The sequence below is a fragment of the Pseudopipra pipra genome, chromosome 14 (genome assembly GCF_036250125.1).
Source record: "Pseudopipra pipra isolate bDixPip1 chromosome 14, bDixPip1.hap1, whole genome shotgun sequence".
Taxonomy (NCBI): domain Eukaryota; kingdom Metazoa; phylum Chordata; class Aves; order Passeriformes; family Pipridae; genus Pseudopipra; species Pseudopipra pipra.
Window position 1 is genome coordinate 8176675 of NC_087562.1, and position 14365 is coordinate 8191039.

At 57.8% G+C, this 14365-nt stretch overlaps 1 protein-coding gene across 1 annotated transcript in view; it reads right to left on the reverse strand.

Annotated features, from left to right (window-relative positions):
• The window catches only part of CBFA2T3 (CBFA2/RUNX1 partner transcriptional co-repressor 3), a 28877-nt gene extending 24237 nt beyond the window's left edge, over positions 1 to 4640 (reverse strand). Inside the window, exon 1 of the mRNA XM_064671042.1 lies at positions 4361 to 4640. The gene's annotated coding sequence lies outside the window, so the exon portion shown is untranslated. The remainder of the gene's footprint in view (positions 1 to 4360) is intronic.
• Between the last annotated feature and the right edge of the window lie 9725 nt (positions 4641 to 14365).

The following is a 14365-nucleotide window of genomic DNA, read 5'->3' on the forward strand; positions in this document are numbered from 1 at the left end:
GCACAACCGGATCCCATGAATGAGGATGGAGGGAGGTCTGGCATCTCTGTGGGGAAACATACCCCCATCCCTCAGCTCCCTGGGTACACGGGAGGCAGGCGATGGGACCAGCCCTGCTTCAGCAGAGCTGGTGGCTCTGCTCTGCTGTGGTGGGAAATTAACGGCTGGCCGGGAGATAAGCGCCTGCTAGAGCCCGATAGCCTGCTGGATCCATCCCAACGCAGGGCCCAGCAATCCTTCCCCTGGCAAATCTGGAGCCAGGGCAGGATGGGGCCCCACCATGTTCCCACCCAGCGGAGAGGGTGGAAACTCCTGTCATGACTAGGTGTAGGTCACGCTGGTGTGTGATTGATAGCGCAGTGAGCAACTGCCCAGCACAGAGGCTAACCACACATGTTGTGGTGATCCAAGCTCCTTTTGTTTTGAGGACCTGGCATCTCCCACTGCCGTGCATCCTGCCTGGTGCCCATCACTGCCTGCCCACCCCACAGGTGTCCCAGTCCCACAAAAGTGTGTCACCATCACCCATCACTTCTGCTCTTGATGCTGGATGATGTCCTCCATTCCTACTGGGTGATGTCCTCCATCCCTTCTGAGTGTGCACATGGAGAGGCTGCCTGGAGTGGTTTGGGGAGTGCCAAGGACCTGCCCCAGGGAAAGGGGCACCCCAAGGCACAGCCTGGGGGGAAAGGGGGACCCCAGGGGCTTTACTTGGTACATGCCAGGAGATAAGATACTTGCTGAGGGTAGATGAGGGCAACTGGGACCAAAACCTCACAGGAAATGGTCACCACCATGTGCCATCCAGGCCCCATATCTGCCCCTGCACATGACCCCTGCCCGCTATCAGGGCTGCGCATGGGTATGTGGGGCAACCCAGTGGGTGCTGGGCTCGTGCTGCCCCCAAAACATCCCCATGCCCGACTCATGCCTTTGCAGCCACCATGGTGTTGGGGTCCCTTTTCACACATTGTGGGTGCCCAACCATCAGTCTTGACCCACTGCTCTCACTGAGCCCCCCACCCTGCCTTCCACTGGCAATGCACTGTCCCCTTTCTCCTGGTTCTCCCAGAGCTCTTGCTCAGCCCTGTTGCTTCCCAGTGTGCCGGTAGGAGCTGATTGCTATTCCGGCTGCATTCCCTCTTCACCAGCCTCAGGCTTTTAAAAAAAGCGCATGGTGTTGGTTTATCACACCTTCCCCGTCACCACGCTGGTGACTCATCCCTTGTCCCTCCATGGGCACACACAGCCCCTCCACCGCACTGTGCCGAAGGTCCTGCCTCCACCTGTCTCTCACCAGAGCACCCACAGCCCCTCTGCCATGCTATGCTGGGGGTCCTACCTCTGCCTGCTCTCATGGGAGGATGTCTGGAGATGAAGGCACTGAGCCGTGCCGGCACTCAGCCCTGACGTGCCACAGGTTTCCTGTGTCACCCCCAGTGAGTCTGTCTGTCAGTCTGGGTTTCTCAGTCTCAATCCTCTCCCTCTCGGGAAGCAGAGCATCCCCAGCTGCCTCTCTGAGTCCATGCCAGGAGTGGCCATACCAGTGCTGCCTGTCTAGCAGAGCTTGGGGACAACATGTGTCTGGGTGTTCATGAGCAGCCTCAGCAATGCAAAGCCCCATGATGCTGTGGGGTCCCCAGTTTCCATTGGGAGCCATTTGCTTGGAGCATCCCTGCAGGGACAGGGAGCTGCTGGGCCAGGAAGGGTCAGTGTGACCATGAACAGTCCCACTGCCCTGGCTGGTGTGACCACAAATGGTCTCATCACACTGATTGAGAGCATGGATGTGGTGGCCTGAATCTCAGTGCCTTAATCCAACCTGGAACGAGCACTGGGAGCCAGACTACCACCCCCAGTGCTCTTCCCTTGGCATTTTGCTTACAGCAGGAGCCCTGGTGCTGGATTTTCCTGCACGTTAATTCATCAGGGAATGCACCAGGGAGATAAGGTGCTGGTGGGGAGCCAGTGGCCAGGGAAGGCGGCTCACCCGCCGCCAGCTATCGCCCGCCGCAGCTGCATCCGCCCGGGGACATCTGCTCGGCAGGAAGTGCTGTGCGCCAGCCTTTCCAAGGAAAGGGGGTTTGTTTGTGCCTGGCTTCCCTCTGTGACCATTCCTGGAGGTCCCCAAACTTGGGGTCACCTGCCCTGCAGCCATCCCAGCCCCTCGTTTCCTCAGCCAAGGGCTGGAAGGAGCAGCCCCACTGGTTGTTGTTGCTGGGAAGCAGATCCAGTAGCTTTGTGGTTTTCTCACAACTTCCATATAAAAAAGAAAAAAATGCATCTTCCATTAAAAAAAAAAAAGTAAAAATCCTGTTTTCCTTGCTGACAGATTTGTTCCTGCTTTGTAGCTTTCAAAGGGAAACCAGCCCCTACTGCTTATCATCCTGCTTGCCTTGTGCCGCCGGCTCCGAAAAATCACCGGCTTGGCTTAAACAATGGGAGACTTTGGAATACAGCATCACTTCTCCAGAAGCTTTAAGGTTTTGGGGCTGCTGGGGGTCAAGCTTCTAGCTTTTCTTTGTCATGGAGAGTCTGGGAAGTGTTTAAATTGCAATGCAGATATGGCCACGTGCTGCCCTGTCCCTGAGTGTTGGTGTTTTGGGGTGTATGGAGATGTCGTTGACATCCCCATGGAAGCAGCACCAGAGGTGAGTCCTGCCAGCCTCACCCGTGGCCAGCAGGAATTCACTGGGTGATGCTGAGCAAAATCCCCTGAGTTATCCTGGGGTTCACAATAGTTCACATTCTCCTTCTCCCCGCTAAACCTTGGGGACCAGCTCCTTGCTGGCCTTCTCCATCCCACAGACTACAACTGCCTGAACAGAGCTCTTTAATAACAATGGGAATTTAATTAGCTTGCATTGCACTTCCAACACCTCACATCCCTGCAAAAATCAATGGAAGCTAACAGCGGTGCAGCGCAGCCTGCCTCTGCTCCAGCATGAGGCTTGGATGGAGACCCAAGCCTTGGGGCTGCTTTCTGCATCCCACCAAGGCCAAAATGCTCCGGCATGGGGCTCTGGCCATGTAGAGGTCGGTGTTGATCTGTACCATGCCAGGCCAAGCCATGGGGAGCCACGGCTTTGTGCCGGGTGAGGTCTGGGGTTTGTTACAAGGTCCAGATGCGCTGCAGCAGCAGGGGACGTTGTGGCTGTCTCTGGCCACCTGCATCGTTTCCAAGTTCCCAGGCTAAAAGCAGGGCTTGTTATCAAGAGCAAAAAATGTGCCACCTCTGTTGTATTTCATTTCCCTTTCTCCACCTCTTCCCTGCCCGCTGTGTATTGGAGATAACAGCTCTGCACTGAAGCCGGAGTGCGGGCCGGCAACAGCCTCACCAGCCCTATCGCTGCCTCGCTGGCCGCAAGGAAATCAGGAAGTTTGCAGAGATATTCGGCCAACAAAACAAACATTTCTCTTGCCAAGAGCCTAACGGGCAGCCCAGAGAGCCCGCAGCAATCTGCACAGCTCCCTGGCTGCAGCCTTCCGGACCGCAGTGCCCGCCGAGCCGCCGCGGCCGCGCCGCCTTATCCCGGCGCCTTATCGGCGGCTGCCCCGTGCCTGGGATGTGCCCAGTGTTGCTGCAGGTCTGGGGACAGGGACCCCAGTGCAGCTCCCACCCACAGTGAACCAGCACAACGGGTGCAGCACCCACAGTGTGCCTCAAACCCTGCCCTCATGCCCATCCTTGCCACATCCCTGACCCATGGGTGGGTGCCAGGAGTGGGCAGGGGGCTGTGGCCAGAGCGCAGTGCCGGTGGGGAGCGGGATGTGTGAGGGGAAGCAAGGCAGAGGGCCAGTATTGTTCACGCTGGTGACTCAGGCGGCTCTGCTTTCCTGCCCTCACCAGGCACAGCCCAGCAGAGCCCCCCAGGTCACTCAGAGCCACCACCTCAGTCTTGGTGCCCTGGGGATGCTCCAGCACAGGGATATGGGATGCTCCATCCCCACGGAGCCTCCGCACTGCAAATGATCAGCAGCACCCAGAGAACCTGTGGGATCAGATGAGCTGCTGACCCCAGAATGAGCAAAAACACCCAGTACACAGAAGATTGAAATACTGTAAATAAAACATCCTCGGAGCTGATTGTTTGTTATGAAAAGGTTAATTGCAGAGCGGGCTCCGAAGGGGTCCCTGTGCTGATAAGCCATGGGGTTGGACATGCCCCTGCTCCCCTCTCCCATTAGCTGGTCCCCATGGGGATGCACCAATGGGCACCAGCCCTGTGCCACCCTCAGGAAGCATCTGTCTGCCCAAGGCTGTTTTTGGCATTGGGGTGAGAGCTACAGCATGCCACTGGGCAGGTAGCCTGGGCAGGTGTCCTTCACTATCACCATCCTCCCGCAATGTCTCTCTTACCTTAGTCAGTCCTGCCTTGTGCCCTGTCCCAGGAGGGGTGTCTGTCCGGTTTGGGGGATCCTGAGGGGATGGGTGTCAGCGCCCCAGTGTCGTGAGCTCCACAGGGGCTGGTGCAGCCAGGCTGGTCCCACGTGTCAATACAGGAGCTGGGGATGGAGATGCTGAGCACTGTCCGAGTGTGGGGTGTCCTGCCCGTTCGGCGCCTGCCCAACTGCCAGGGCCGTTCATGTGACAGCCAGGGCCACGGTGGCAGCGGAGCCGTGTCCCATGGCGAGGGGAAGGTGAACAGCTGCCGGGCAGTGATAATGTGGCGGGTGGGGGTGGCCGGGCAGCTGCGCCCGTGTCCTTCCCCAACAGGAACCATCTGTGACCAAGCCCAGCTCTGCCTTCCCTATCAGCCATTCCGGTCTGACTTTCCAACAACTTCCCCTTCGTGCCGGCTTCACTTCCTCACTGTGAGGGGCTGGTGTGGTGCAGCTCGGCACAGGCAGCTCAGTGCAGTGTGGCCATGGCATGACAAGTACGGCATGGCACAGCTGTCATGGTGCACCTTGGCACCGTGCAGGGTGGCACAGCTTAGTCAGCATGGCATGGCTGTCTGTTTGCACCCTGACACAAACAGAGGGCTCACCCCCCTTGCTACAGCTCCTTTTCCCGGGGATATCCAGGATGTCCCCCTGATCTGCAGCTGCAGCGTTTCCCTGACCTTCTCAGCACTCAGGGTAACCCCACTGTGCAACCCATCCCTGCACCTCCAGACAGCCCCCACAACGCCAGGGCTTGGGCTCCCCAAGAGCCGTCAGCAAGAGAGAAACAACTTGTTAGAAACCCGAAAAGCAGCTCTGGGCTGCAGGTGGGAGGGAGGAAACGTGTCCTAAAAATACAGCAGCGCCTGCACGGTCCCCGAAGGTGGCTGAGCAGATGGCGTGTCTCGGCGGCCACCTGGGCTCCCGCAGATGGCACCCGGGGCTCCCTACTTCGTGCCCCCCGCCCACAGCTTCAGGGGCAGGGGAAGGGACTGTGGGGTGTAAGCAGGGAGGAGAGTCCCAGAGTATGGAGCTGTGGGGGTGCTGTGCTGCAGGGTCACAGGAGCAGGACAAAGAGGGGTGTCACTAGCAGAGTCTCAGCCCTCTGGGTGCAGCCTGGAGCCCTGGGGGACACTGAGAATGGTCTGGGTGCTGCAGGGAGATGAGGGAAAGCCCCAGCATGGGGCTGATGTGCAGGCAGAAAGGGCCACACACTACAAACCACAGCCCAACCCATCCAGGACTGTGTGCTCAGGGCGAGACACCAAAGCTGCCCGCAACACAGCTCTGCTCCGGACACACATCCTGCATCCCAGGAATGCTGGGGCATCCCAGCTCCATCCTACCCACTCTGGTGCCCGTGCCCCACCAGCAGAGGTAGAGCAGTCTGGTCGTATGGACTGAGGGCTGGCAGAGGTTTTGGCAGGGTTTCCATCTGTGTTTCAGGCTCTTGCTTCTTCCCCTTTTATTTCTGGCTGGCCCAGGTGGACACGGTGTCATCACTTGGTGTTTTGCCAAGCTGCCCTGCTGTGAGGACAGGGCTCACCAGGGGAGACAGAAAATGGCCACTTCTGGGGAGTGTCCCAGGGCAGCAAGTCAAAACCAGAGGGTTTCAGGGCCGACCAGGAAAATCCCACCCAGCTGCGGCCCCGTGTCCCCATGTTACCCGTGTGGGAGGGTTTTCTCTGCCAGCAAACAGGCAGCACCTGCCCAGGCAGCTGCAGGCAGGCACTAGGCTGTTGGGGCACGGGGAATGCCCCAGTGTGAGGGGAACCTCTGGGGTCCCGAGGTCTGACTCAGTGTGGGGGGAACCCCTGAGGTCCTGATGTCTGGCTTAGTGGAGGGGGGAACCTCTGGGATCCAGAGTTCTGACTCAGTGTGGGAGGAACTCCTGGGGTCTTAGGGTCTGGCTCGGTGTGGGGGGAACATCTGGGGTCCCAGGGTCTGGTTCAGCCTGGAGAGGAACTCCTGTGGGCACGGGGTCAACCCTGGCATGGGGGAAACCCTGGGATTCCAGGATTTGTCTAGGTAAGGGGGGAACATCTGGGTCCCAGGGTCTGGTTCAGCATACATGGAATCCCTGGGGGTTCAGAGTTCATCCTGGCATGGGGGAACCCCTGGGGCATGGGGTCTGCCCCGTCACAGGTGACCCCCTCCCACCCACGCTCCGGGGAGCCCGCTGGCTCTCCCAGCCGGTTTCTCTCTGAGTCAGAGCCGTGTCTGCTGCCAAGCATAAACTTCCCCCTGGTAAAGGAGAAGCAGGATGGGCTCCCACCGCCCCCACACTCAGAGCAAGGTGGGGGAAGGAAGGCAGAAAGCCCCGGGGGCAGCCGGGCTCACACTGCGGCTCCCACCAGCCCCCTTGGCATTTACCAGGGCTGTGCCAGCCCCGCACTCGGCATGACATGGCACAGCAAGGCACGGCATGGCATGGCATGGAACGCTTCCCTGGGGCTGGGGAATGCCCCGAGCCCATGTGCCCCACTGCCTGCAACACCCCATTGCCTTCCCCTTTCCATCTGAGAGTGATGGGTGGGGAACCCGAGGGGAAAGGCAGCGGCAGCAATAACCGGTGAGCAAAACATCACCGGCAGCTGCCGGAACCAAAAAGAAACCATCACCTTCCAAAATGGGATGGGACGGGGCCACGGCCCCGCCGTGTGGCTAAGAAGGGGCTTTTATACACCGACGCCCAAATCTGCTTCTTCCAGCTCAGGGAAACGGGGATACAGAAGCAAAGGCAGGAGCTGGGGATGGGAAAGAGAGCGACGGCCAAGCCGGGGAGATGGGAGCTGCCGAGAGTTCACATGGAACACAAAGACAAATTCTTTTAGAAAAAAAAAAAAGGGGGGGGAAGAAATCAAAGGGATGTGGAGAGGGAGATAAGAGGGAAGACAGAGCAGGGAGACGGAGGGAGCAGAGAGGACGCGGGCAGAGGGAGGCAGGCGGCGCGGGGAGGCGAAGCCGGAGCCGGGGGAGCTGTCTGGCGCGTCCCTATCGCCTCTCTCCATCGCGGGAGCCCAACCTCAAGTAGTTTTTCACTGAGATTGGAGTGATCAGGTAGGGCTGCCCTCGGCGGCAGCTGCGGGGCTGTGAATAAGCACCTGCTTATCTCTGCCCAGCGGCTGTGCGCGGCTGCAGATTGCGGGGGGACGGGAGCTGGCTGCCGGCTGCGATTTCCATATCAGCGCCCTGCAGCCGCCTGCGCCAAATAAACACAACAGCCCCACGGACAAAAGGTTAATTATCAATTTTCAGAAAGGGAGAGAGAGGGGAGGGGAAGAGAGGAACGGAGCGGCCGTCGGCAGCCGCGGGGATGCGCAGCCGGTCCCTGATGGGGCGCTGGGCTCTGTGCCCCGGGCACAGCGTCCCTGAGTATCCCCGGGGCTCTGCCGGCACTTCAGGGGCTGTGGGGACGGGGATGGGGATGGTGAAGGAGGTGGGGATGAGGATGAGTACAGAGACGGGAATGGGGACAGAGATGGAAATGAGGACAGATATCAGGATGGGGATAGTGACAGGGGTAAGGATGGAGAAGGAGATGGGGATGGGGACAGGAACACGGGTAGGGATGGAGATCGGGATGGGGATGAGGACAGGGATAGGAATGGAGATGGGGATAGGGACAGTGACAAGAGTGGGAATGGAGATAGGAGGGGGGTCAGAGAGGGGGATATGGACAGGGATAGGTATAGACATGGGGACAGAGATGGGAATGGGTCTGTGCATGCACAGAGGCAGTGGAATTGGGGGAAGACATAGGAAGAAAGGACCCTCACAGTCCTCTGTTTTAGTCCTGACTGGGCAGAGGCAGGGCTGGAAGAAAGCACATCCTCTTCCTCCTCATGGGCCTACAAGTCCCTGCCAGCTCCACTTCCCACAGCCACATTTCTGTATTCAACAGCTTCCTCCTCTTATCAGAGCAATCATGGGCTCCAAGCTCGGCTGGGCTAGGGGCTCAAGGAGAGATGGGGAGGGAAGAGGCGCCCTGATGGCCCCAGCCCTGGGGAAGGGAGAGGTGGATGGTGGCATTCCCCTGCTTGTAGGTTAGACCAGGTGAAGCCATCAGGGATCCTCATGGGCCTTAATCCCTGTGCTTGGAGTCAGGACTTGTCCTTCCCTCCTGCCACTCAGGAACAGGTTGTTAAATGGGGCTAGGGATGATGCCACTGCCCTGGTGTGACCCACCATGTGCCCCGCATTCACTCAGGGCTGGAAAACTGCTCTCCTGCTGCAACCATCCCTGCTCCAGGATGGTTTTCCCATCCTGCAGGTCTGTCTGGCGAGGGAGCACTGTCCCACATGTGGGGGGGCAGCTCCCATGGAGAGACAAAGAGCCCAAAAGTGCTTCACAGGGCAGCAGCCACATGGCTGGGAAGCCTCGAGCCCACATAGCACCAGATTTAGCCACAGACATGCTCCTAAAAATAGCCAGGAGCTGGGAGGCTGGAGAGCTGCATCTGCTGCCACAAGGAGCAGACACGGAGCTCCAGCCCTCATCCCATGGGATTGGGGTGCACGGAGCTGGGGTGCATAGAACTGGGGTGCACAGGGTTGGCCCCAGAATTGTTTGGCTGCAGGGGAGTTTGGAGCTACCAGCATGAAAGAATGCAGCCATCCTTGTGCCAGCCTGATGCCAGGGCCAGGAGGACATCGGGATGGAGACAAGGTGCTCTCGGTTTTGGGATGGTCCTAATCCACTGGGGAATTGAATGTGCAGCTGTGGATAAGAATATCCACAGAATATTGAGGGTTGATAATATTTAGCACCTCAGCAAGGCTTTAATGTAGTCGGGGTTTTGCACCTCTTGCCTGATGGATGCTCCAGGATTCTGGAGCAGTGAGGAGATGGGTTTCCCTGGGGGATTTGGGGTGAGAAGCTGGGGACAGAGCCAGGACTCAGAAAACCGTGGTGCCTGGCAGGTATCACTGTGATCTCCAATGTAGCTCCAACCTGCCCCACGCCCCAAGAGGGGTCTGACCTCCAGCTGGCAAAACGTGCTAAAAATACCAGGATAAATATACGAGGGAATGCAGGCGGGATGTGAGCATCTCAGGCTGGAGCAGCCAGCCTCCCCCAGCTTTGCCCAACCCCCCCCAAATAACCCCAGCCCAAAATCCTAACCCAAGGCCCATCTGGTGTCCAACTGATGAGCACAGATGTGTTTGGGATTTCCGAGCCGGCTGGCAGCCGTTCAGACCTGTCGCAAGCTGCACCTGCTGCAGGATATTTTCCCTTCTGGATTTAATCCCCACTCCCCCAGAAGCCCCAGGCACCCCCCACGGCTGGGTGTGCAGCAGGAGACCCCCCCCAAAGCGATGACCTTCCTGCCCCGTGCCTGTCCCTGCCATAAATATGGATGTGGAAGCAGGAGAGGGTGGAATTAAATATCCAAGCAAGGAGACTGTCATAGGGGAGAGAGGCCCAAATCTCAGCCCCCCTCCAAGAAAATGCCTGAAAGAGGGGATGGTGTCACAGCCGCCCTCCCCTGGGATTGATTTCACCACCTCCAGCATTTTTTGGGAAGGCTGAACGGGATTTCTCAGAGCATCCCCAGCCGGCCACAGCCACAGAGACCCGAGCCTTTCATTGCAGGCAACAAGCCCAAGAGATGCCCTGGTGTTTGGAAACTGGCCAGGGCATTACCTAGCCCTCCAGTTCCCTCCCCCGCCCCAAATTAACACACCATTATTATGTTTTAACAAGGCTCTCCCAGCTCAGATGTTGACTCCTGTGATGATCGTGGAGCCTGTGGAGGGAATAAACAGCAAATCCCCTTTTAAATGAAGGGCTCGCCAAGGGATTAGGAGCAAAGGGGTGGCCTGGGCCCCCCCAGGCCCCCCTCGCGGGGGCTGCCTGTGCAGATATGCGGGGCAGGAGAGGCCTCGTCTGTCCGTCTGGTCCGTCTGAAGTGGTCCTGGGCGATAGGGAGTGATTAGGATTAGATACATCCAGGATGAGAGTTTTTTCACCAGATAGGGATGATAATGGGACCCATGGGGAGGATTATGGTCCCGTCTCTCCAAGAGAGCTGCCATCTGCATATCCGTCTCCTGACGTGTCTGCTCCCCTGACGTGCCCAGCCGGACTCTCCCTTCTCCATGCTGGATCCTGGGATGGCAGCACTGACCCACTGCACCCATTAAGGCTGGACCTCACACTCCATCCCCACCAGGGTATGTGGGAATGAGGGCTTGTGGCCATCTGAGGTGGGATATGTGCTGTTCTGGACATGAGCACAGCACCCAGCATCCCTGCATCCCTGGAATTCTTAGCATCCCTTCACATTCCTCAGGAACCCAGCATCCCTGTACTCCAGGATATCCAGCATCCATGCAGTGCTCAGCATTCCTGCACATTGCTGAGGCACCCAGCACTCCTGTTGTCCCGGGGTGCTCAGGCATCCCCGAATCCTCTGGGCACCCAACATCCCTGCATCCCTCGAATGCTCAGCATCCCAACATCTCAACATCTCTGTCACCCTGGGGCATCCAGCACTCCTGTATCATTGGGATACTCAGGGATCCCCTGTTGTGTCCTGGTTTAGGGCCACCTCCACACATCCGGGATGCTGGCAATGGCACAGGGTGACATCTCCCTGTGAGCACGGCATGAGGCTCCCCATCCCTTGACATTCCCACCCTTCGACTTTCTCATCCCTGAGACGAGCACTCCTGTCCTAGCTGCCACAGGGAAGAGAGCGGGAAGTGAGCGGTGAGAACTGGCCTGTTCCCATCACCCAGCATCCCACTCCCTCCCGGCAGCATATTTCCCTGCTGAAGTCAGAGCCATCCAGCAAACCCCCTGCTCCTGCCAAGCCCAAACATTTCCTATTTGGGATGTACACGCCACATCCTCAGCTGTGACACTGTCCCGGGGCGGCACAGGCTGGGAGCACACGCGTGTGCACGGCTGGAGCATCCCAGGGAAGGCTGGAGCTGTTGTGGCCACCATAATTATGGAGAGAGAGAGTGGCATTTCAAAGTTTGGATAAAACCTTAATTGGAGTCTTGGCTGGTGTTAATTATATTAAAGGCAAAGTGAGCGATGGGCTTTTTATTAGTTAATGAGGATTTTCATTTTCCAGCAGAGGAGCCCTTTGATGTTTCCAGGACTAATGGCTGTTAAATTCAACTTATTTGCTTTGCGAGTGGTGGAGGGTGATGGGGACCAAGGGCTACCCCGGCCACGGTGCCCAAAGCCCTGGGAGCCACCAGCCACTGCAGTGAGAGGACAAGGATGCTCACACCCCATCCCACCAGGGTCACGGGGGAACAAGGACTCGTGGCCACCGGGGGTGGGAGATGTATTGTTTCTGCACATGAACCCAGCACCCAGCATTCCTGTGTGTCCCTGGAGTGCTCAGGCAGCCCCCTGCATCCCTGGGTTGCTCAGCATCCCTGCACAGTCCTGGGGCACCCAGCATCCCTGCATCCCTAGGGTGCTCAGCATCTTTGCACAACCCTGGGGCGCCCTGCATCCCTGCATTACCAGGACACTCAGCATCCCTGGGGCACCCAGCACTCCGTGATTATCCAGCATCCATTCAGCTTGTCCTGCTCCCCACATGGATTTTTCCAGACTCTCTCCAAAACCCATTCCAGGCTGCATCCCTCCTCCTGCAATTAGCATTTATTATGATTATTGTGCATTCATTACCCGCGAAGCCAGCGCTCTACCCCATCTCAAATCACGTGCAAATTCCCTTTGCATCATTTTTCCCACTCTTGGAGGGGGAAGAGCTGCACAAACAGTTTGCAGTGAATATTCTGGGATCGGGGAGCGATGCCGGCGGTGCCGGTCCCACGCCCCAGCCACGTGGCCACACGGCTGCTCCCCAGCTGGATGATTTGTAGTGTTAATCAAGGCCCAGCGCACTTTGAATTTCAAATGCTGGCAGGGAAGAGCCAGGCAGGAATGTGGGCTTCGGGGAATATGTAGGAAGAAAAAGGGTTTATCCTCAGCCTCATGGCAGCCCACATGGGGTGCCAGAATGGAACCCCATGGCATTCCAGTGGTTCTACCCCATGGAACAGCCCCAGGGAACCCAGCAGCTACTTAAGGAGTTTTTGGGTTGCCCCAGTGGGGCAGGATGGGGTGAGATGGGGGGATCGGTGGCAGAGGGGACAGGACCCTCTGCATCAGACCCACAACAGCAGTGAGAGATGTTCATGGGGCTGGGGGGCAATGGGGCCCCCCAAGGTTGAGTCAGCAGTAGTTACCTTCGCCCCCAAAACCCCCAAATGGCAGCTCAACCCCTCCTGGGGGGGCACACTGTGTGTGGCTGCCGTGGGGCAGGAGGGGAGGGAAGGGGGGACTCTTTCCTGGTAATTACCCCTCGTCCTTCCCCGTCAGGCTGCATGGAGGGAGCTGGGGGGGAACGCAGCTTAAGCTATCAATGGTCCTGCCTTGATGGGAATAAAATATGCACTGAAAGACATGAAAATGGAGTAAATAAAAGAGATAAAAATGGAATGATCAAGCCAGCAACTTCTCCTCCTCTGATTAAAAAGAGGGAGTGGGGGGGGGGAGAGGGGATGCGCTGAGCCCTTGAAGAGGCAGCTGCTGCTGCAGCCGCAGCCCTGATAAAGGGGCTGAGCAGCCTGTTTGGGAGAGATAAAGTGAAGTCCCAGCGTTTCCTGTCCTCAATCCAAGCCTTACCATCAATATTAATACAGCCTGACAAACTGGTGTTTAAGATAGAATAAATATAGACTGGTGCTGCTATTACCTAGACCTTATTAATCTGCTTGGAGGCATTTAAATGCCGTTAAAAATATGGAGTTTACTCGCTGGCACTTCAATAGCTTTACAATCCATCAGCGTTTTGTTTTCCACCCTCCTCTTCCCCTTCCCGAGGTGTTGGCTGTGGGTGCCCACTGACCTGTGCTGCTCTGGGCAGGGAGAGAGGAGCCAAGGGGAGAACCTAGGTGGGAGATTTGCTGAAGGATGATGATGATGATGATGATAGCCAGGAGAATGTCTGGGGGCAGCAGGGCATGGAGGCACAAACCCTCAGAGCCAGCTGGAAGAGCATCCCAGGACTGGAGTGCCTGGACCCATGTGCCCAGATGATTGGAAAATTGACCTGCATGCTCCCCACTAGGAGAAACTTGGGGGTCCCACACTCCCAGGGATGCTGGTCTCTCAGGTGCAGCAGCCAGAGCCCCAAAACAGAAGAGCAGCCCTCCCTGGAGCCAGGGCCTCAGTAGTGAGATGGACAGGCACTGAGCAGGTGCTTGGGAAGCTGATCCCAGTCCTCTCCTCTCCTTTGCTCCTGGTCCTGCATCATGGATGTTGTGTCATGGCACCCATGTGTTTCTCCCCTGCCAGCCCCATACCAGACACCCTGCTTGGTCCCTGGCATCCTTCCCTGGGCCATCCTGTTCCCTCAGCACCCACAGGGTGGGAAGAGCAGCCCAGGATCTGTGAGTACCAGGTGCATGGCAGGGCCACCATGGTATGGGGATGTGCCCATAGCTGCCATGCACATGGCAGCGGGAATCCTGATATGGGGTTGGATCCATGGATGCCCCAGTACAGGACCTGTGTGTGCCACGTACATGACAAGGCTATTGTGATTTGAGGCAGGATACATGGGTGCCAGGTGCGTGGCAGGGCCAACACCAGCATAGGGATGGATCCATGGGTGCCAGGTGCGTGGTGGGGTCAATGTGGTGTGGGGCAGGACCTGTGGATGGCAGGTACATGGAAGGGTGCACCTTGGTCTGGAGCAGGATCCATGGGTGCTGGGTGCATAGTAAGGGCACCTCAGTGTAAGGATGGATCCATGGGATCCATGGTCTCTGGGCATATGGCAAGGGCACCCTGATATGGGGATGGATCCATAGATGCCAGGGTGCATGGCAGGGACACCCCAATATGGAGCAGGAACCCGTGGGTGCCAGGGCGCATGACAGGGTCTGGAGCAGGACCAATGGGTGCCAGGTACATGGAAGGGGCACTCCAGTACAGGAC